The sequence below is a fragment of the Drosophila suzukii genome, chromosome 3, assembly GCF_043229965.1.
Source record: "Drosophila suzukii chromosome 3, CBGP_Dsuzu_IsoJpt1.0, whole genome shotgun sequence".
Taxonomy (NCBI): Eukaryota; Metazoa; Arthropoda; class Insecta; order Diptera; family Drosophilidae; genus Drosophila; species Drosophila suzukii.
Window position 1 is genome coordinate 65,769,449 of NC_092082.1, and position 22,188 is coordinate 65,791,636.

At 38.2% G+C, this 22,188-nt stretch overlaps 2 protein-coding genes and 1 long non-coding RNA gene across 7 annotated transcripts in view; 1 reads left to right on the top strand and 2 right to left on the bottom strand.

Annotated features, from left to right (window-relative positions):
- The window catches only part of Nlg3 (Neuroligin 3), a 79,693-nt gene extending 60,487 nt beyond the window's left edge, over window positions 1-19,206 (bottom strand). The window contains exon 1 of the mRNA XM_036819185.3: window positions 18,603-19,206. The gene's annotated coding sequence lies outside the window, so the exon portion shown is untranslated. The remainder of the gene's footprint in view (window positions 1-18,602) is intronic.
- Window positions 1-22,188, bottom strand: part of Rtnl2 — a 184,042-nt gene that overhangs the window by 123,883 nt on the left and 37,971 nt on the right. The window lies entirely within an intron of this gene.
- LOC136117132 (uncharacterized) lies at window positions 20,191-21,926 on the top strand. Of its 5 annotated transcripts, none has more exons than XR_011604303.1 (4): window positions 20,191-20,663; window positions 21,073-21,259; window positions 21,361-21,533; window positions 21,617-21,926. It is a non-coding gene; the product is annotated as an uncharacterized lncRNA (long non-coding RNA). The 5 variants fall into 5 exon arrangements; XR_011604305.1 differs by having other exon boundaries at window positions 20,191-20,659; XR_011604304.1 differs by having other exon boundaries at window positions 20,192-20,585.

Consider the following 22,188-nt stretch of genomic DNA (forward strand, 5'->3'; position numbering starts at 1 on the left):
GTCAAATATTTGGCCTGACTGTGGCAAATGTGGCTTTGTGGCCGACTACAGAGTACTTCAATTAATATTTTACCTTTTACCTTTTTGCTGCACATTCAATTTAACAATTTGCACATACCTGAAAGTAGAAACAAAATGCTTTTGTTACTAGTGCACTTCGGAAATGGCTAAGAACTAGGACAGGATAAATTAAATATTTTACGGCCAGCACTTATGAAAATGATCAAATTAGGAGTGATACCATAAAAGGGAGACTTCTCTTGGCCATCAGAAAATCCGAGATGCGTTTTAGAAAACCATTAAAACACGAATATATTGGATAGCAAGCAGGTCCATTTTGTTTTAAAATTAATTTATATTAGATCTTTCTCATAAGCTCTAGAAACTGCACTTCAAGCGCCAACACTGCTTGAGAAAAGCGAGGAAAAGTCAAGGAAAAGCCCCCGGGGAGGAGAGGCAAGTATGACAAAGTTTTATACATTTTCAAGCCAGAAACTTAGCTCTAATAGCACGGTCAACGAGTCGTATAATTAACGTTATGCCAGAGCGAGAAAGTGCCATTTACTAAGCCGGGGGAAAAGTCTGTGGAAAGCGGGCGGAAAACTAAAGACAAAGTCAAACACTTGTCACAGTTTCGACTGAAGGTGGGGCAGCTTCGGAACTTAAACAGTTGCACTTTTCCAGGGGGCGTGGCACCCCAAGGCACCCCGTTTTGTCTGTGTGTGTGTGCGTTTCAGTCATTAAATGAATGGCAGCCCGGCAAAAACGCCGCCAGAATTCATCGCAGCACATAAAACGCACCACAGGCAAAAGGATGGAGCACCGAGGATGAGATGGTTTGGAGTGGCCTGTCGCAGCTTTTGTCTTAAATTGGCTAATAAACTGCCATCTGACGGGGCCAAGGGGCGGTGGAAAGTGGTGGGCGTGTGACTTTATGCGGCTGGAAAGTTGAAATGCTTGCGGCTTCATTAGGCGGCCATAATATGAGCACATGAAATGTAAATGTTTGGCTGCCCTCAAATAACCCAGTGTCAAATCTCAGCGAAAAAGAGGCCCAGTCTACGAAAATGTTATCCTTTAAATTAAAAACAATTATTATAAAATCTTGAATCCGAAATTACCCATAACAAAAAGAACTTTTCAGCCAAAACTAAAATTTCAGTAATCGTAGATATCTGTTTAGATATTCTTTGGAAATGTTTTTATGTCCTAATTTGAATATACTTATTGTAAAAACTATATAATTTTTAAAAATTGCATGGTCCAGCCCAAAACCGAAATGATCCAGCCTTACTTGGAAATCCAAGAGCTTTTCGCATTTCCAGAATGCACTTTTCCTCTTTCACCTCCATGATTTTCCGCTTTTGGCCATTATGATGAAAACTTCTCTAATGAAATATTTTTGCGGCAAGGCAGAGCATTTTAATTAAAATTATATATAAGGCATGGCAAACATTGGCAGTTGTTTTATTGAAAAATACTTCTCTCTGTTTGTCCGTCGTGATACACACTAAAATTAATGGGCACACATAGGGCAAAAACGACTGACCAATCACGTAATTAAATCAATGGAAATCGTATTTATTACTGTGACTTATTGATGGGCGGCGAAGTACGTATTCATAAGGCCAATTCAGACACATTTCAATTGCAGATTTCGGCCGCGTCAAAGGAAATGTCTTAATTAAAACACAGCCTGGGCATTTATTAGTTTTGTGCCATTAAATATCCCTAAAAAGGCAACGAGTTGCGTAAATAAATTTGTGAAAAGTATTCACATAAAAGCAAAAGCACCCGGTTTTATGAAATGGGTGGTGTGGTGTGGGTCGGATTAGTTGGCTGTTGAGCGGGATTTCAGTCAAAACACATACAACTTTGTTGCGGTTTAAGTGCCCTCGGTTCAGAGTTGGCTCATAAAATGTGTGACCCACTGTTTGCCTGGTCGTTTGCTTTGTTTTATGTGTGTCCCGGCTTTGGATTCGACGCTTTTGGCTTTGCTGCTTATTGTCAAAGTTTCCGGCTGCAGCAAGTAGTGCGTAAAATTTCAATGCGAAATCAAGAAGTTGAGCCATAAATTTCAAAAATTATTGGCGCAATTGAAGTTGTGCCTTGAAAATACATTTCTACATTCGTTTTTATATATACATTGGGGCCCTGGCCCAATTTCGTAGGCTTCAAGGCTCAATAAATTCCTTTCGTTGCTGCTCGACTGGCCATAGCTATGTTTTTCCTTTGTATTTTTACGACTTCATATTTCTTTATATTATAGTCCAAATATGTGCTTGCGGTATTGTTGTTAGATTAATCATCCTGTGCCATGCGGAGAGTAAACCTTTGAGTTCGTTCAAAACCAAATGGTATCAAAGTTACTGAAGTTTCATAGAAATTACGACATCGCTTAGATATAAATCATATTTTATTAATTTTCTTTTTTTTCGTATTTTATTTCCTAACTTATGATATTTAATCATGAAGAGCAAAGTTTCAAAAGAAATAAACTGAGCAATGGTGATAACTTTTTTCGTAGTGCTCGTTATTTGATTATTGGTATAATAGTATGGCTATTTTGTAGATATTTTTAACATAAGTGATATTTACAACCCCTGAATCACAGCTTAAAGAAAAATGAAATATCTAAGGGTTTAAAAACCACTTTTTGATCTCATGTACCTAAAAGTATGCAGTGAATAAGAAAAAGTCTCCTTATGAGTTCAAAATATTTTGTTGTCTACTTTTAGACACATTTGAAAGTGATTTTATAACCATAAGGATATATGTTTTTTGAATATTCCTTAGATATCCTTCTACCAATGTCAAAGAGATCTAAAAGCCTACCGTTAATTAGTGGGAAATGGCTGCAGGAACTGCGAAATGTGCCCCCGCAAGCAACGCACCCAACTTATCCTTTGCCAAGTTCACATGGCAAACATTGGGGCTCCTCCGAGCGATTTGCCGTCAGCTGCACACCCTCTTCTTGGCCACGTTGTGCTGCAACAACTTTGACAAACTCATTAACTCATTATCTGTGCAAGAAGTTGACACAACGCTCGAACAACTTTGCAGGCGACAGAGCAGACGGCATCGTCGTCATCAGGCGGCAGTTTTCCCATCCGCATTTAATTAGTTATCATTTGCATGACGGACAATGCAACAAGAACTTGAAACTGCAATCGGGTCGGGTGCGGGTGGCCACGTGGATGTGGCTGTATCCCCTGCCCGCATCTGGGATGCACGTCCTCCGCCTCATTGAGCACCTTAATTGATGCTAATTGATTGTGCTGGCCCTGTTTGTCCTCTGGCGCTGATTGCTCAGATTTACGACTGGCCAAAATTAAATAAAGCAAATTACACGCGCCCGAAAGTGTGCCGAACCAAATCTGCTGGCGGACGGTGTCCTTGTCCTGCGTGTCCTTTGCAGGCGAGTCCTGCAGCCGAATCTAGGGGATGTTATCGCATTGGCCATCGCGGCTGTTCACCAGATTTTTTATTTCATTCTCGGCGGCTTACAAAATAAATTGGACTACGCATTCGCACATTCAGCAGGCGGCAAACAATTCCAGTTTGAGTTTTATTTAATTTGGCTGAGTTTGGGGTAAAACCCTTTTTGGCAAATCCGCCACACCCCATGTGTGTGGGATTCCTTTGTTCTGCAGCCATATTCAAATAACTGCGGCAAATTTATGTTGCCTCAATAACAATTTCCACAAAAACAGCAGCAACCATTGCTTCGAAATGGCATGTTGAGTGTATTAAATTGCCATTTATTTGATTTTTGTTTTCGCCTTTGCCCCGCTGTTGTCCCACTTTTTACTGTTGCCGCCCTTACATTTGTATTCTGTTTTCCTCATTTTTTCCGGATTTCTTTTTTTTGCCCGAGCATATTTTTGGGAAACATTTAAATAATGTTTATATTTGTACGCCATGGATTTGTATTGTTTTCTGATATCTGTCTAAGGTTTTGAAAGAGCGCGTGTGGCAGGGATTTGGAACGAATCCTGCTGTGATAGGGGCTTTGGATTGGGTTGAAATAGGGGGAAACTCATTTCGAAGAAACAAGCATGCTTAATACACTGGAAGATATTTCTATATAAATAATTCAATTCTGCATTACTTTTAAAGTTGGTAACTTAAAATATTTATTTAAATTTTTTGTTCACAATTTGTAAAAACATTTACAAATTTATTTCCAGTGCATGACGGATTGCTTGCTGATGCCGAAAACAAATGAAAAAAAATAATCCAATCGGATATTACCCGGAGGGGTTTCCCATCTATCTTGGGGTGATTTTCGCGAGCTGCTTAAAATGTTCTTAGGCTTTCCCTGTAAGCCCGTAAGAAATATCATCACTTTCCACATTTCGTTGTTCTTTGCCTGGCTCATAGAGATTTCATGATTTTTTAATGTTCACCTTTTTTAGCACAATATTTCTGTGTTCCTTCCGAGGGTCAAGCAGCCGAATTGGCTTGACTTTTATGGCGGTCATAAAGGGACTTTAATGTGTTTTATGCCCCTTGCCGAAATGCGAAAGCTAACTTCTGTTGTCCTTCACATAAATCGCCGTGAAACACACCCGGAAAGTCCGATGGAATTATGCGTGAGCGCACAGCAAATGAGCAACAAACGATGTTTTCTACTTCTGGAATTTATGACAGGACTCTACGTCGTATGTGTAGGAATAGGGGAAGCCTCTGGGCATTGACTTCTTTGCATCCAAATCAAGTTGTCAAGTCGGGAGCAGCAGGATAGGCAGGCAGGCAGTCAAATGGGCTGGCATAAATCCTCGCCGCTGGCCAAATATTGATCGGGCGACGTGCTTGAGGTGTATCTGTAGCCCCCGTTCTAGCCATCCAGGAAGTCAGCTGGCAGCGTTTGTTTGTCGCCCCGTCCTGCTGACAATCTGTCAGGTGCCACTTAACACAGGGGTGGGGTAAGCCCAAAAGAACCCAATGCGGATGGTGTTTACCTTTGCCTTTCACCATGCACGCAAATCCTCCGAAGCAATCAATTTGTTTTTATTGAATTTTCCCCAGCTAGCCAGCACTTTGCTAACACCAGTTCGGCGAAGGACATTTATTCTGAGTACGCATGACACTCCTCAAAGGTGCAGAGAAAATAGTTTTAGAGTTTCAAGATATTTATTGGTTTCTTTTTTAATAAAAAAGTAGTTGATTTGAAACATTTGTAATGTCCACATATTGCATTTTTTAATCTAAGCAAGAGATAAGAGAAATGGGAACTCAATATGTATGTAAGCCAATATTTTCTCTGAAACTATTTGAATTTAAAAGTGTTTACTTTAATCTTTTGATTTCGAGAACCCTTTAGCTGAATTAATACTCTCCATTTTGCGTATATCGAACATTTAATACGAGTTATTGTCTATAAATATGAGGTTTAAATTGATATCCTATTTTTCGGTGTACAGCAACGCAGGACTTGCTTCGTATCCTGCCGGGCTACCTGGCGTATGAGTGACGTATGGCTCAGCATTTGTTATGGCTCACCCATGGTCTGAGTGTGTGTGAGAGTGTCTCTGTGTGGGTGCCAGTGAGTGTCCGTTAGCTTGCTCTCTCTGTCGTCCTGTAACATTTTTTATTGCTCGCTTCCTGCTGGTCAGGGCAATCTCATGTGTCTGTCCGTGTGAGCTGGCTGTCAAAATTTATGCTCCTCAAATTTCCAGCACGAAACTAACGTTAAGTATACGTCGCCGTCTGGGTTGGGATCCCATAAGATACCTCTGTGTGTGTGGTAACAGAGTCCTACATCCTGTACCTTAACTAGTCCTAAGAATATTTTCAAAAAATAAGAGTTCTTCATAAACGCTTATATGAACTATAAACAAATAAGAATTTTCAGGAACCTGGTCACTGAATTCAAATTTTTATGTATATAAGTTTAGAAAATACCATGTAGAGCAAAAAAACATTATAACGTTAAAAGTTACAATTTATTTAAGGTATTTAAATAGATTATCCTTCTCCAAAACACTGGGTATCTATAAACCGAAATCCTTCTTGCCTTCATCCCCTTTTGGGTTGCCCATTGTTCACCCGTGTTTGTTTTTCGTTGTTCCTGCTCTTTTGGCCCATTTTTCAAATTGATGTCTATCGCTTTGGCTCCTTTTCAAAGTTTTTGGCATTTTACATGTGCTAACCAACAAAGCTCCGCCCCGGGGATCGAGGGGGAGTTTCCGGCGAATTGTTTCTGTGGACTACTGAGTGGTGGATGTGGCTTGAGTGCTAGCTTTGTCGTTGATTGTTATCTGGTGGTTCCCACAGAAAGAGCAAACCGAACAAGTGGCACGAATCAAAACCATATTGATAGTGGTCTGTTTCCCTTTGAAAGGTTATTTTTATAAAAAGGGTGCTCTTTGGATTTTCACCCCAAGCACTGGGCAATATGATCTAGAAAAGAACATTCTCGCCGAGCAATTTTGTATCACGCAATGCAGCTCTCATTTATAATCAGTGTCATTTAACTGAAACTTGATTATTATTGATTGCTTGCCATTTAGCTGAAATTCAATTTGTGAATTCAATTTCGCTGGGGTATCAATTGTCCAAATCCAACCCTGACCCGGCTAACGAAATGAGTTTTGTGCGCAAATTGATGTTTAATATTATTTTAAACGGGGCAAATTTTGGTTTTAAGTGTTTACATTTCATCTATGTGCACTGGCGGTATTATACAAAATATTTTCTTTAATTTACTGCTGAAATGTGTACAGTTCCCAGTTTATTTAGCTCTGAAAGCAATTATTTTAGAAATCAATCTGTATAGAATTTTGGAACATATCACATATCCTTTAAATCCTTCAGACATTTTCTAACTCTCTGCTATATTTGTACAGTTCATTTAATTGTGGAACTTAGTAAACTTAACTAAAAGATGTTTTTTAAAACGTGGGACTTTTAAAGTAACAAAATTCATTCCCTCTGATTAAAATGGATCGTACTTTCGTACATGTGAGATAAGCACACCCACTTTTATCACATTTAGCAACCCCAACAGCGAAATTACAACAAGGAGGGTTTTTCTGTGGGTGGCTGGAAATACATACATCGCTGTTGAGGGTCGCACACAATTTGTTTTTAGGCGGTTCCCTTCGCCCACCCTCTTCCCTTCCGCTTCCGCTTCCCTTTTCCCATTCTTGCAATTATTATAAAATGGCGCACACCATCAAGGACAATGGCGGCAGGAGGAAGCTCTGTGGCGCGCTCCTTGGAGACTCATTTTCAAGTGCTGGGCCGCTCAAGTGGGTCAGCCCGAGTGGTTTAGGAAAGTGGAGGATGTGGGCCGGCAGTTCAAGGATTTTATTGTTGCCAGCATGTAATTGAATGCAATGAAATTACGCAGCCTCCGACTGAGGCTCTCGGTTTTCTTGCTGTGCTACTATTTGTATGCAGGATTTAATTGCATTTATTGTCTGCGTGCTGGCTGAATTTCAGTTTGCTGGCATTTGCCAGATTGGGTCTAAATTGGTTAAATTGCTACATTGTCCTATCCTTAAAATGGTCGCAAAATCTGGCGAAACGAGAGGCTTTTAAAAGCAATTGATAATTATTTAAAACAAGAATATACAACTAGTGTAACTTTGAAAGTTATGTTGCCGAGTGTAAGCAGCGCATTAAACATACCTTCCAATTTTAAATTACAAATGATGCATCATTTAAATTTTTAGTCTTGGGTTGGCCCAAACGTGTGTGCAATTGTATTTTCCAGCTGGATTCTTTAGTAAATCCATTTCCGTCTACATTAACACTTTTAAAATTCTCTTCCAGTCTTACAACTCTAACAGTTTTTCTCTAATCCGAAAAGCTAAAACAACAAACTGCCCCAAACACGTGCCAAGTAAACAGAACCCTATCTCATGTTTATTCCATTTTCACTTTTACTCTTTCATTTTTACCCATTTCCCTTTTTTTGTTCGTATTATCCTTCTATTTTCTCCCTGCACACAACTTAATTCACATGCCAGACTGTTCAACTGACCAGAATCTGAGCCACAGCCCCCATTCAGAACTCAATCAACGACGGACTGACCCATATTTTATGGGATATTTTCGGGCTGGCCCAAATAGAAATAAAGCTCAGCCGCCTGGCCTGCAAAATAAACTGCTAAATAGAAATAATATATATTTTTTCCTTACACATCCAAACAGTTGCCTGTGGAGGTCCGCCTGTAATTTAGGCTTATCACTCTGGTTCCAGACCATTGCGTATTAAAAACATTTTTCTTGCGCCAATAAAAAGACGGAACAAATTTTGCATAATTCGGGCCATAAAAAATGAGTCTAAAGGCGTGTTGTTGTTGCTGTTGACATTTCCGTTGGGCAGAAAACTAGGCAATGGGGTTAGCATCAAGCGACCATCTTTCTACACTTATAAAAATAACATTCTTCTTAATTTCGAAATTATACGTCTTATTGCGCACAAATTAAAAAAGATATTCTTATTAAGATAAATTATATTTCGTATTTTCAGGAAAGTTTTCTATTATAGGATAAAATCGTTCTTTTAGTTTTAAGTCACAGATGTAATTATTCTCCAGGAGCTTCGCTCAGAAAATTTATTTTCTCTGTACACGCATTTTGTTTATAAAGTCGGCCCATTTATGTTGCCTGCTCTAGAAGCCCCGGGTAGCGGCTCCATTTCTTTATTGCGCACATAAAATGACCCGGCACAGACAACATAGGAAGTTACATGAGGAAATGTTATATGGAGGGGCTCGGAAAAATCAGCCCTGGTGCTGACGGACGCCTGATGCTGTGAATTTGCTCAGAGACATCTACTCAAGCCTCCGAGCGACCATTTGTCAGATGAAAAAGCATCGCACAAACTATGTATATTGTTTGTCATTAACAAGGTCGCCAGCGAAAGCGGCACTGTCAGTGCAAAAAATGTGAATGAAAGGACGGAAACTAAGCTCGCTTTGATGGTCGAAAGCTGTTACGCAAATTAATTGCAGTTTTATTTAAGGTATGCCTTTTTTAAATGTATACACATAAAGCTATCCAATCGAAACATGGAATAAACGCACAGAAAAGTCTACTTAAATGTCACTATTAAAAATCTTTATCGTAATAGGTTGCAACCGTAAATAGATTGCTAAGGTAAATAAGGGCTACTTTAGTGATAACAGCTTTATAAGGGAAATAAAATCAAAATAAACAGTAATTTTATAGAAATAATATGACATATGCTTTTTCTTTGTGACGAAAGGAATCTTAGAAAAATAACTAAATTAAATAATACCAAAACACGGAATAATTTTGTAAATATAATATTTTTAGAAACATGACATAGGTTTTTCTCTCTGTGCCGCAAGCCTTTGAGAGTTGGTAGAAAGTGTTAAGCGGGGTGTGGATACCCAACCTGACCCACAGCGCCTGACATTAATTTTGTTTTCATAACTCGGTGCAGCAGTTTCAACCAAAGGCCAGCCGGAGGGCCCCGAATAACCCCTGCTAGCCGGTTTTCAACCAGCCTCCTTCTGGCTGGCAAATGAAGACACTTTGTTGCACTGGTGGCGCTTCCTCTGTCGCCTCCATATTTTTTCCTTTTCGGGGTTTTTCCTTTCAGCCAAAGCGTGGGCTTGATTGACATGCTGTCTGTCTGTTGCTGCTTTCGCTCGGCTTGCTGCAGCCTTTTGCCACTACTTTTTGTTTTGGCCAGCTGGCCATGGCATAAAAGGGAAAAAAACACATAAAACAAACACGACAACAAGTGCAAAAACAAATTAGCACAGTTCTCAGCTGGCTGTTGATGCTGTGATGCATTTTTGACAATGAACATCAGATGTCTGTCAGCCAGCCAGTTGGGTATGTGAGTTGGTCGCAATGAGACAATCAGTCAGCGAGTCAAGGTTTGGCAGAAGGAAAGGAAAAAGAAATGCCCTTTTAAAATTGCTTGTGGTTCTGTGGAACAGGCGAAATGGAGAAGAATCTGCAGGGATAATTAACAACGTTAATGCTTGACATAAAAAGTTTTATCACACAATTCATTTAACAGTTCTTCTGAGGAAGCCAAAATAAGACAAGAAAGTAACGAAACTAGGGTTTCGAAAGCATAAATTGTATTTTATATATTCAATTATAAATTTTAAACTCAGTAGAGAACCATCCCTTATTCACTGCATACTTTTAGACACCCAACATAAAGTGTAACATGTAAAGTGTAACTTCTTAAAGCTTACCTGGATTTAATAAATAAAATTTAAAAATCCAGTAGCATAGCAAACATTTCCTTCGAACTCAACTCGTTTTTATCTTCATTTTCCATTGAATTTGACCTATTTTTAGGGGAAATTATGCTATTCATGCAGCCTGGGAAAAAATTACCCTTCAGAGTCAGCCAACCAACTAACAAACCCGCCCAGAAACCAGTTCATACACAGCTCGCATTACGTTTAATTTATTTAAAGCTTGCATTTTCACACTCCAACGCTCGCCGGCGCTTTCCTTGCGAAGCCAAAAAATGGAGAAGCGCTCTGCCATCGGGTTTTGTTTGCGTATTGTTGGTTATTTGCATAAAAATCACGCATACGACGCGTTTCACTGGAGAGGGCCTTAAACTCGTTGTGCCGAGATTTCAAGGTTAGTGGGCGCCCAAAAGGACTGCACTGAAAACAGAAAGGTTTCGCCAGTAATTATGGAAATTCGTGTGCAACAATGGCGGATTAAAAATTATTGCTGCACACACAGCGAGTCGCTGGTTTTGTTCTGCCAATGTCATTGTCGCCGGATGATGCACCACAAAAGTTTCATTTCCCTTCATGTGCACTCGCATTGTTTGGCATTGCACAGCAATGGGCATTAATAGTCTCCGCAGTTGGTTCCGTATTTTTCTGATTTTTCCCCCTTCCTCCCCGTTTTTGTTTTTCAATTTTTCCCATTCAGTTGATGACGATGATGATGACGCTGGCATTGTTGCCGAATCTGAGTGTCTAGGACCGGGTTTATTTTCAATTAATCAAGCCCTGCGAACCAGACTCATAATGGATCTCATTTCAAGGTTCCCCCGCGTTCTGAATGCCACTTGAATGCGGAAAGCGGAGTGAATGAATGATTAAATGCAGGACTGTGTGCCTCGAAAATAAGTAGTTAACTATTGACGGAGCGGCCGAATGAAATATTAATTGCCAGTAGTGGGGCTCCCGCCTCAGCAACCATATTTCTTGGCCCTCTGTTTTGCTTCTTTCTGTTGTCAACGCCATTGTCTTGTAACAAACAAGTGGAAAGTAGCAGGAGAAAGGAGGTCCTGGCCCATAATATTGGCAGGGCAACATAATAAACATAAATCAAGTGCGCCCGCATTGTACTCAGTTTCACAGGCCGATTTGATATAGGACTGCCTGCGATTCCGTTTCAGTTACCACACACCAAAAAAAATGGATTCTTATTCAAGTAATTGCAAAAGAAATATATATTTTCGGAACCTGATTGAGATTACTTATTTTGTGGGTGAACTTTGAACCATGTTCAAGCTCAAAATATATTTACTGTATGCTATTTTTAAAACCAGAAACTTCTTAGGATGCAACTCCAAATACAATTTGTTTAAGAGGACTCTTTATAAATAGTTTTTTTTTAATGAAATCCTAAATACTAATTAAATATCACACGTACATATTACACATTATCACAATATAAATACCTATTTCCTATACATATACTATTGTGGGCAAAAGGTAAGGTGAATGGGACTATTTGGCTTGTTTCAAGGATTGGAAAAAACGTTGGCATAAGTGTATTTTAAAGGGGATGAAGTTGATTTAGTGTAATAAATAAATATTTTTTATTTTACAAACAATTTTACTTTACTTGTTACCTACAGTAGTATTTTATGTAGCAGTGAATATATTTTTAAGTATTTGTTTTATGAATAAAATTTATAATAGAACAATTTCTTAAAATGTATATATCCTTAGGGATTTCTTGTGCTTTTTTCTTTGTGCAGTGGAGTTCTGGGCCATTTATCTTGGACTGTTTCATTGCCCAGCCGGGCTGCCACACATGCATATCATACTCGTCATCGTTTTTATTATCGCCCACCGAGTGAAACAAAAGGAAAAAGTCCCTTCCTCATCGCCATAAATAAGCCAGGGCAAGTAGAAAAAACAATTCCGGCTCTAATGAAAGTCATGGGTGAGGTTTATGTCTTACACAGCGTGGCACAAGGAGATTTCTCTGCCTCCTCCGGCTAAGCTAATAGATATTTATCTGGGATTTGTGGGTTAATTTATATCTTGCGGTTGAGGGGAATTGATTTCTCCAAAGCCAAGTACGTAAGCCAAATTGTTGTGCAATTTTACGTAATTACCCGAGTATGTCCCCGCCCTGAGAGGTACATCAAAAAGTTGCCTAAGTGAGTTGGAATCTGTCTGTAAACATTCTAACATGTGTGTAAGACATCATTGGCGGACATCCATCCCCTTCCGCCGTTTACCCCAAGACTTTCGCGTGTTTTTGACACAATTTTCATATTTTTATGATATTAACTCGTCGTCGTGTCACTTAAAACCTCAACGAAAATACCAAAAGTTTCCCTCGCCAGCCTGCCAGGCATTTCAAAATTAAAATTCTCTAAGTAGAAGCCAGTGGGGAAATAACGAATTTCTCGTGTGATGAGGAGGATTTTCATTCGCAAAAAAGAAGGCACACGAGCGTGGTGCTGTTGTCTTTAGACAAGTGACACTTCGTCTCAAAATGGCACTCTGTTAAAACATTTATGAGGAGAAAGGCATAGGGAAATGGGGAAAGGGGTGGCCCAAGGCGAAATGTTTTTCGAAAATGTTTCGCTGCGCAGTTCATTCCACGGAAGGCGAACTCAAAAATTGCCAGCAAATCATGGGGAAAGAGTTCACTGGCATGTCTAAAGCAAAAACGCGTCTCTGCAATTGCGTGAAAGGAATGGGATACACTTCCTAAGGAATGTCTTAACAATACACTTTTCAAAATTGTTACTTAATAGAGTGAGCTAAATATTTGATTCCTTTGTGGAAAAGTTATCTTAAAGTTATCTTAAATAAAAAGTCCCGGCTCAGCTTAATATAGACCCACAAAGAAACGGTTTTTTTACTCTTTTCGGAAATATAAGCAATGCAAATATTTCAAATAAATATTACTTGTATTTCTATCTAAACCTCTGCTAGGCGGCTACTATTCAATTTAAAAAATTGAATTTTTGCTGTGTAAGTCCTGGAAAGCCTTAAAGGCCGTTCTCGACAAGCAATGACTTAAATTGGAGCTGGCAGAACGCAGGCATTGATATTTTATGGTCCTTTGGCGGATTTGTCTGAAGTGCTGGCTTTCCCGGAGCTTAACGAGCGCCTTGGGCGATGATTCGTCCCTCGACAACTTGTCAGAAATTTAAAAGTTATCAACGCCGCCGGCTCATGTGACACATTCTTAATGCATGCAAATTTAATTCGCTTCCAACATTTAAATCAATATTTGTCGGGCCTTCTGCTGTGCTTTTTAATGTATTTCTCTATAGATGCGTTTTTATAATTATAATTGAAAAAGCCGCTACAGATGCATTTATCACATGTGTTCGGGTGGAATTTTATTTTCTGCTTTGCAGGGGAAAACGAATTGCTCATTTAATTGCAGCCACAATACAATTTATATTCGCCTTGGTCCACGGAATGCAAAAATAAAAAGGTCAAAGGAATGCCGCGGGATCATAAATGGAAAGCTACAATTCGCAACAATGATTTAAATTGCCCCATTTTAATGTGGAATTTTTAATGATAATTGAAAGTAAAACCATGTGGAGCATGGTTAATTATTGACTGCAAACATACACCTCGTAAATTTCAGAAGTCGTGAACTGCTCCTCAGTAATCTGAACTCAAGGAATAACAGCATTGTAATCAATTTCCATAAAGCCGATCGACTCGTAACTCCTTGGTAATCCATTTGTTACATTTTATTCATGGCAAAAACATTGAATATTGAATATTCAAAGCCATCAAACAGGAAGGCCATTAAAGGGAACCGCCAGAAAGAGGCTAAAATAAATCCTTAATTAATTTTCGATTTTATCAATCTGAAAAAAGGGCTTTGGTTTCATTACAGCTGGTGTGTGTCCCCCTCATAAACTTGGGATTTATTTGGCCCGTATGTGCTTTTTGCTAGTCTGCCGATCGGTGGGTGTAATAACTGCGGAATAAATTCAATGCAGCACAGGCGGTAAAAACAATTAATTGGGCTGCAGCAGCATCAGCATTCATTCCATTATGGATGTCAGCAGTCAGCGAAAAAACTACAAAGATGATGGCCAAGGCGGGTAAAAAAGTGTACAAATCGGGTAAAAAAAAGGGTAAAAAACGGGGACGGGGACCAAACGGTTAGCCGTTCCCATGTGCCATATAAACGAATTTAATTATTGTTCATGTGCTGAAATATGAGCAAATTTATTTATGGCCCTGCATGCGAGGCCAGGTGCCCGGCAGAAGTCCTCGTAGGTGGACTTTCGGGTCCGGCCACGGGAGTCCTTGTTGTCATTGTTGTTGCATAAATAAATGTTGCTGGCATACACGGTTTTTATTTTATTTTCAGTGCATGCATTCGATTCACGGCAGGGTCTCTCGTTCACCTGTCCAGCCTGCCATGCAAATGCCCGCCCCTTCCGTGAGTTATGGGCGTGGGTGGCGTATGATTAATATTCAATTACGTGGCAGATCCTCCTCCTGCTCCTCCGAAAAACTATGCATGCGACAGCAGCCCCTCGCTAAAGTGTACCGCTCTTTGTTAGCAATCGCTGGAAAAACTTTGCTAATTGCCCTCATCATGAAAATAAAAGGAAAACCAAAGCAACACAATATAATGAATGCCCGGAAAGAAGCAGAGTCGATTTCATCAAACTTTACATTTGCTGCTGTTTTTTCATTCCCCCTGCTTTTTGATTTGGTTCCCATTTTCGCTAGACAACGTGTGCCTTCATTTGATTTAATTATGCTCGCGTTGAATGAATAATGCCAGCCCCTGAATTTTATGTATTCACGAAAAACAACGCGACGAAAATACGTTCCTCTTAGCACGCAATGCGTTAGAAATTAGCCCAGGGGCGAAAAAGAATTTTAAATTAGTCTAATTATAAAAAATGTTGTGAAGCCCAGAGAGGCAGAAGATGGAAATTGCCATGGAGAGTTCTGAAGCGAAAATAACTGGAAAATTACAAAACCATGATGATGAAATATTTTAAAAGTCTTAGTCTTAATAAAAGATTATCTTATGGCCCAAAAATAATTTGCTTTCCATTTATTATTCAAATAATAAAAAAAAACAAATTTTGAAACTTAGATCTTTTATTGGTTTAGAAATATATTAAAAACTTAACTTTTTTAAAGTAATAGACGTTAAGTAACGTATTAAAATATGTTGGGATAGTATTGCGTAAATTTTACAAATGTTAACTATATATTTCGAATAGATAGTTTAATGAATAAATAACTATATACCTACACAATCACTGCACTCTAAGTCACAGGACGTTCACCTAATTCGGGTTTGAATTAATGCCTGTTTGGGCTGCAGGAGTTTACTTCGGCCCGTCTATTATTCAAATATCTTCAATTGCTGCCCTTAGTTGGTATTCCGATTGCGTGTAGTTTTGGCATTCGCCAGCCGCAAATATATCAAACTCTTGCCATTTGACAAGGCCAATGTCCATGATTTATGGCTGCCATTATTTTATGTTTAGCTGCACGGATTCGTGACATATTATTACTGCAATTGCCAGCCAACATTAGGAATAGGCCATAGGAATAATTTTGCTTCTTATCGGCAGAGTTTGCCAACCATTCGCTGGAAACTGAAAATGTATAAGGCCAATGCTCACTTTGTTATTCCCCAGGCGGCCTGGGTAAATAGTTACTTTTCGTCTGCATGAAGTATTTAAAATGAATTTTGTGTTTGCCAGCTGAGGCCTTTCGTTGTTTAATGTGTTTTGTTCGGCATTAAAAATTAATTCCTATTTTATGCAAACAATATAGTTTTTATGGATTCGTTACGTTTATCATCGTACACTATAATTTTAATGACACATGCAATTACTTCTTTGTTTGCTTTACACATAACGAATTCAACTCGATGTGCAGGAAATTAATTAATCATTTTGCTGGAGTTGCCATTTAATGAACCCTATCCACATTTCAGGTCAGTAGCTACCAAAAACGAGTTTCATCTTTCAATGGCGCAGAATTTTTGATAATGTTTGCAATTGATTACAGTTTTATTTGCTTTTTTGACGCCGCAGGAGCATAAAACATTGAAATTTCATGCTCGAAGGCCTGTCTGCGCAATAATTAATCGGTGGCAATATTTTCGGGCTGTTTTCGATTTTAATTTGGCCTCACCATTTGATTCATGCCAATTTCATTTACCCATATGTGGCGTGAGTGCTTAATGAGCGACTGCATCCACGGGTAGCGCGTCGAGCAGCGATTATTAATTTATGCATTTAAACGATGCCCGACTGCACATCTCCAGCCCATCGCCATCACCATCGCGTGTGCCCAATTTTGCATATTAATTGCTCATTAATTGTTGATTAGCTTTCAAGTGCCGCAGCGGGGCCGCCTCAATCTCGTGGCCGCCCTGCTAAGCCCCCTGGTAATCCTCGGAGTTCAGACTCAAGGATATGCCAAACTTGTCCAAGGCTACTCGGCATTAGTGCGACAAAATGTGGTAATCAATCAAAAAGGGGAAGGCCGCCTCCTCAGCCCTGAGAGTTCTTTCCTCGGGGCGCAAATACTTGCAATTAAGCAACTAAGCAACGCCACCAGAGCCATCCAACATAGCTTCGGCACTCGCCAAAGCTATGCATGAAGTGAGCACTTCCGGTCCTGGCAAATAATTACATTGGTCATCGCCCTTGGCAGTGGTCACTGCGCTAATGTGCGCGTATTATTTTCTCATCAAAATTAATATTTAATTAAAAGTCAAGTGCGGGGGGTGGGAGAACATGGGCCGAGAAAAGTTAATTTCCTTTTGGGAAAACCAGCATGATATTAATGTTTTTTCGGCCACCAAATGAATGTGGAGCAGAAAAATAGCATAGGTTTTCAATAATTCGTTATCGAATGAAAGCTTAATTACCAAGGGTAAATACACTTATCTTAAAAAAAAAATAATAAAAAGTATTATCTTAACATAATTTACAAATTAGAATTTTATCCGAATTTTGAATTTTATACCTAAAATGCAGTCGATGAAAGGCTAACATATCTATGATTTCATTTTTGAAGATTCATGTTTTAAGAATATAAATATTCCAGTCTTTACGAAGCTTTGATATCTATCTTATTTAAATATTGAACAAAAATGTTATGTACATAAGGGAAAATATGAAATACTTTATTAATTTAATACATAGCTTACAAACTTATATTTTGATTGACACTTTTATACTCTAATATTCTTATAAGTTATTATTCCTAATTAAATAAGCAACGTTAAGCTAATTTTCAAAATCATTTCAATCTCAAAATTTCTATAAATGTATTAGGATTATCATAAATATTATTTTTAGGATTATTATAAATAATGCTGGTATTACATTATGCATTTTCGTTAAAAGTAAGTAAGTAACCTATTTGCCAGTCAAAGTGCTTGTACCCAATACACAATTATAAAAAGTAATATATTTTTATGAGAGTATATCATATCTTATATTTGTCTGTATTTATTCGAACATGTATGTTCAAGTTAAAAGCGAGCCAACGAAATATGTGATTGGTAAACGTTTCATATTAAGTGATTTTAATTTATGTTCTTGAAAACTTCTGTCACTTTTTTTAGTTGTCCTTTATTAAGAAAAGTATACAATTTGACAATTCCAATCCTAATTCTTCCAATTAATCTTTTATAATTAAAGTTAAACAAAAAACAAACGTAGTTAACGTATTGAACATGGGCTTCAAAATATACAATTACAAAATTTTTGACGATCAAATTTCCTTGCAGCAATGTGAAGCACGGGGCTATTTTTATTTTTGCAGTTTCACAAACTCGCTGAGAGCAAAGTTAAATGGATTATGAATAAGCAATTACATTCGCTGCAGCGGAATATCATGTTCAAAATGCGAACTCAACAAGCGCAAAAAGTATCCGCGGGAAATGCAAATACTGAAAGCGGCGGACACAAAACAATTGAACTCTAATGACTGACAGGGTTCATTGTCAGGTTACGGATCACAATCCGATTTATGGACTAATTGCGCTGTTCATGTCAAATGTCGAACGGCCTCGAGAGTGCGAGTGTGATTGTCTGTCTGACAGAGAACAAGGGCAATCGAATAAAGAAACGCGCCAATCGAGCAGAATATTCGTGGCCAAAACACTTGACTTGTGCGTGCCCGCAAGTCGACAACTAATCAATCAGGGGAAGCCCAGGCCCTCATGGTCCATGTTGGGCCTCACGTTTTTTTCGAGCGGCACATGATGAATTGTGTCGGCCCTAAGTTTGATTTTGGATACTTTTTTTGTCATCCCCAACTTTTAGCGCCCCTGAAGGCCCGTTTCAAGTTTAATCTCGCGTGGCGAAGTGACCAGCGAATTTGGTTTAATTATGGCTTGATTTATGACTCAATTACCGTTTAATAGTCCAGGCCGGATCGAGTGCTTGACTTTGATTTGCAAAATTTACTTTCTTCGGAAATGGTTTTTCTTTCTCGTCACACTTCACTGGCGCTTCGCACAGCCAGGCCTTGGCTCAGCCGGAAAATTTAATTTTCTTAAATATTTCTTTCGCCGCGATATGCTTTTCACTTTTTGTGCCTGGGGGCTGCCCTTTGGCTGACTATTTATTTCTATTTTTCTGCCGGGGCAAGTTGGCGCCTCGCACACACGCACACTCGCGCAACGGGCACACACACTGGCACACTCACAACAATTTGTTGGCTCCTTGCGGTTTCCGGCGTTCCTTGCTGCCTTTTATCTCCGTTATTTTCTCGGCTAGGTCAGAAGAAGTTGTTATATCCGTTGCCTACTTTTCTGGGCGTTGTTTTTGCTCGCGCCTTGTCAATGCAACAACTTCAACGCGCACACAGCCACACATCTTAGCCAAATCGCACAGACACACACACACGCTGGGTGGGTGTTTTCGAGAACGATTTTTGGAAAGAAACGCGACGCGCTCGGTTCGTTTTCTAAAGCGCTTGGACGGTCGCCCGATTACCGCTACCAAACAACACAAATATCGAACGTGAACTGACATGGAAATTCGCCATTTCAGCCAGCCAAAAAGAGGCCCAGGCACAGGATGCCCTTCGTTCTTCTCGGCCAACTTCGCTCGGTTTTAGCCGAATCCGAGTGTTCGGCCCCTGCAGCGCCATGCGGGCGTGCGGCGAACTAATCGAGAGAGTTCTGAAGACTTCGGGGAGCGGGCGCATGACATTTCCCGTCTGCTTGGAGCGGAAAAGTCCCAAGAGTATAATTCCCCTTTCAAAGGGGTAACGCCTTTAATAGGGGGAATTCCCCTTTCCGTAGCAGCTCGAAAATGTTTAGCCCATCTACCTAACTTGTTGCTAGAGCCTAGTACTCAGATCGAAAAACAGTTTTGCCAGGCGAAAATTCTTATACTGCTGGTGCTGCAGGAAGTAGTGGAGAGTGCCAGAATCAATGGCTGGTGATGGCTCCTGCAGCTTTTTCTTAGCGGGCTGCCTTTTTGTCTTCTTCCTACACTGATAAAAAAATGGAATAGTAAATTTAAATATGCGCCTATTGAATCCAAAATTTCATATTTCATATTTAAATTTAATACAAAAAACATTATACTAAATACGAAACATATTAAATTGCCTAGTTTAATATAAAAATATTTAATTCAAAGAAGAGCATATTTAATTTAAATTTGGGTATATTTATTTTAAAAAATATTATATTTATCGTTAATATTTTCAGAATTAAAAAAATCCATATTTAAATTAAAAATGTTTTATATTAATTTTAAGTATTCAAATTATTTTATTTTAGAGTTTTTAATATTTAAAATAAAAATGTTTGTAATAATAATATTGAAAGTGTCAATTTGAAAGGGTTTTTCAATGTTTATATCAAATAAAAGAAAACCCCAAGAAAATATCTTTTATATTTACATAAAAATTTATTAACTAAAATGTATTTTATTTTTATTGTAACTTTTAAATATGTTTCATATTTAAATATAAGTTTCTGCCCTGTCCGTTTTTAAGTACGGTAATATTTAAAGTAAATATTTTAATTTTAAGCTGACTTCTTTTACAAAAAGATTTATTTCATAAACTGTTCAGACCAAACATTATATGCACATTTTTAAAAACAAATTGATATATGTACATTAAAGTAAATTGGCATACATATGTATGTAAATAAGAATGTATGTAAATGGGCAGAAAACAAACGAGGGCGCAAAGATAATTTTTGGCGGTTTTCTCTTGTTCTATGCTACACGCATTCATTCTTTCGCGTTTGCTTTGATCAATGACTCTTCTTCTTTACCACTTTAAGACGCGTGCCATTGAAAAGTTGCAGCCGAAGAAGTTGGACGTGTCGGGCCTTTATTAAAGCGAAGTCGACATAAAAATATAATATTCAATGTGTGTATCAAAGCCAAAAAGGACAATTGATCGCGCTATTAAAAAATCGATGTGAAGTTTATTTAAATAAATAAGTGTGTATGTGGGCAGTAACATTCAAAGCCATAAAGGACATATGTACATATATCGCGGCTTGTCTTTTTCTTTGAACTGTACTCGGCCATACATACATATGTACATATGTACAATTGATTCCGCTTCTTCAACACAGCACGACGCTTGCCATTTCATAATTGCAGCCAAAGAAGTGGGACGTGTCGGAGCTTTGTTAAAGGGATAGCCTAAATAGCCTAAACATAAATAAATACATACAAAGTCAAATTTAAATTATCAAATTATTCCACCCGTACTTCGCTTTCGTAGAATCCAACAAGTTAGCGCGCGCGGTCACACGCATACATACATATGCACGCAGTGGATAAAAAGAAATCTAACTAAAGTGAAGTTTGTATTAATTGTAAAGTGGCTTAAATTTTTCGGTTCTCAGAAACGTATGTACATATGTACATTCAAGTGCAGCTACACACACATACATACATATACCACAGCGTGCGTTTACCGTTGCTTGGTCGCAAACAAAGTTGAGCGTGCCCTGGCGAACACACACATGTACATTTTCTGCAACACATCTACCCACACACAGCGTGCGTTTACCGTTCCTGGCAAAGTCATAGGTAAGTAAAAAACGTAGAATTAAATACATTTTTAAAAGTAAGAACACGGCAAAGTAGGTTTTAAATTAAATAATACATTTTTTCTATATCATTCCTCGCAGTGGCAAACAAATACATTCTCGAACCAACATACATATATGCCAAATATACAAATTCCAAAACGAAGCATATAAAACTGGATAAAATATTTGAGGTTCCTGTTGAGAATAAAACCCATACTCGGCGTAAGGATGTGAAAACTTTCGATGGAGCTGACACGCGGGCGCCGGAATTGGTAATTTATAATTTTAGTCAGACTACATTCGGATTTTGTCTTTTTATTTATTTTTTTTGTGCTCTTTTGTTGTTTTCTTTCAGGTCCAAATCTTTAACCATTCACATTTTGATTGATCTCTTTAAAACGAAATCTATAATTTTCTTTTTTATCTTACTATTTATTTCGCAGATAACTTACAAAACTAATTAGTGTTTAGCTATTAAGATTGGTAATACTCTAAGATTGTTTAAAGTACTTTCTTTCGTTTATGAATTGACAACTGTGTATGTAGCGTGTAATGCTATAGAAGTTAAAACATGCAACCATTTGCAGGCATATGAATGTGGAATAATTAAAAATGTATTAGTTCTTAAAAAACATTGAAGAGTTTTCAAGCCATCCAATGCACATGTATGTACAATATGATGTAAATGCAAAAAAATATGTTGTATACAGATCTCTGTAAAATATGTATAAGTAAATATGTACCTTCCAGCAAGCCGTTATGAAAAATGTATGTTTAAATAAAATCAAAAAAAAACAAAAATAAAATTTTTGTACTAATTTTTTTTAGTGTACCAAAAATATTTGAAAACCTATCATATTTAATATTACAATTGGCATATTTTAAATAAATATGTCTAGTATTGAATATTAATACAACTTATATTGA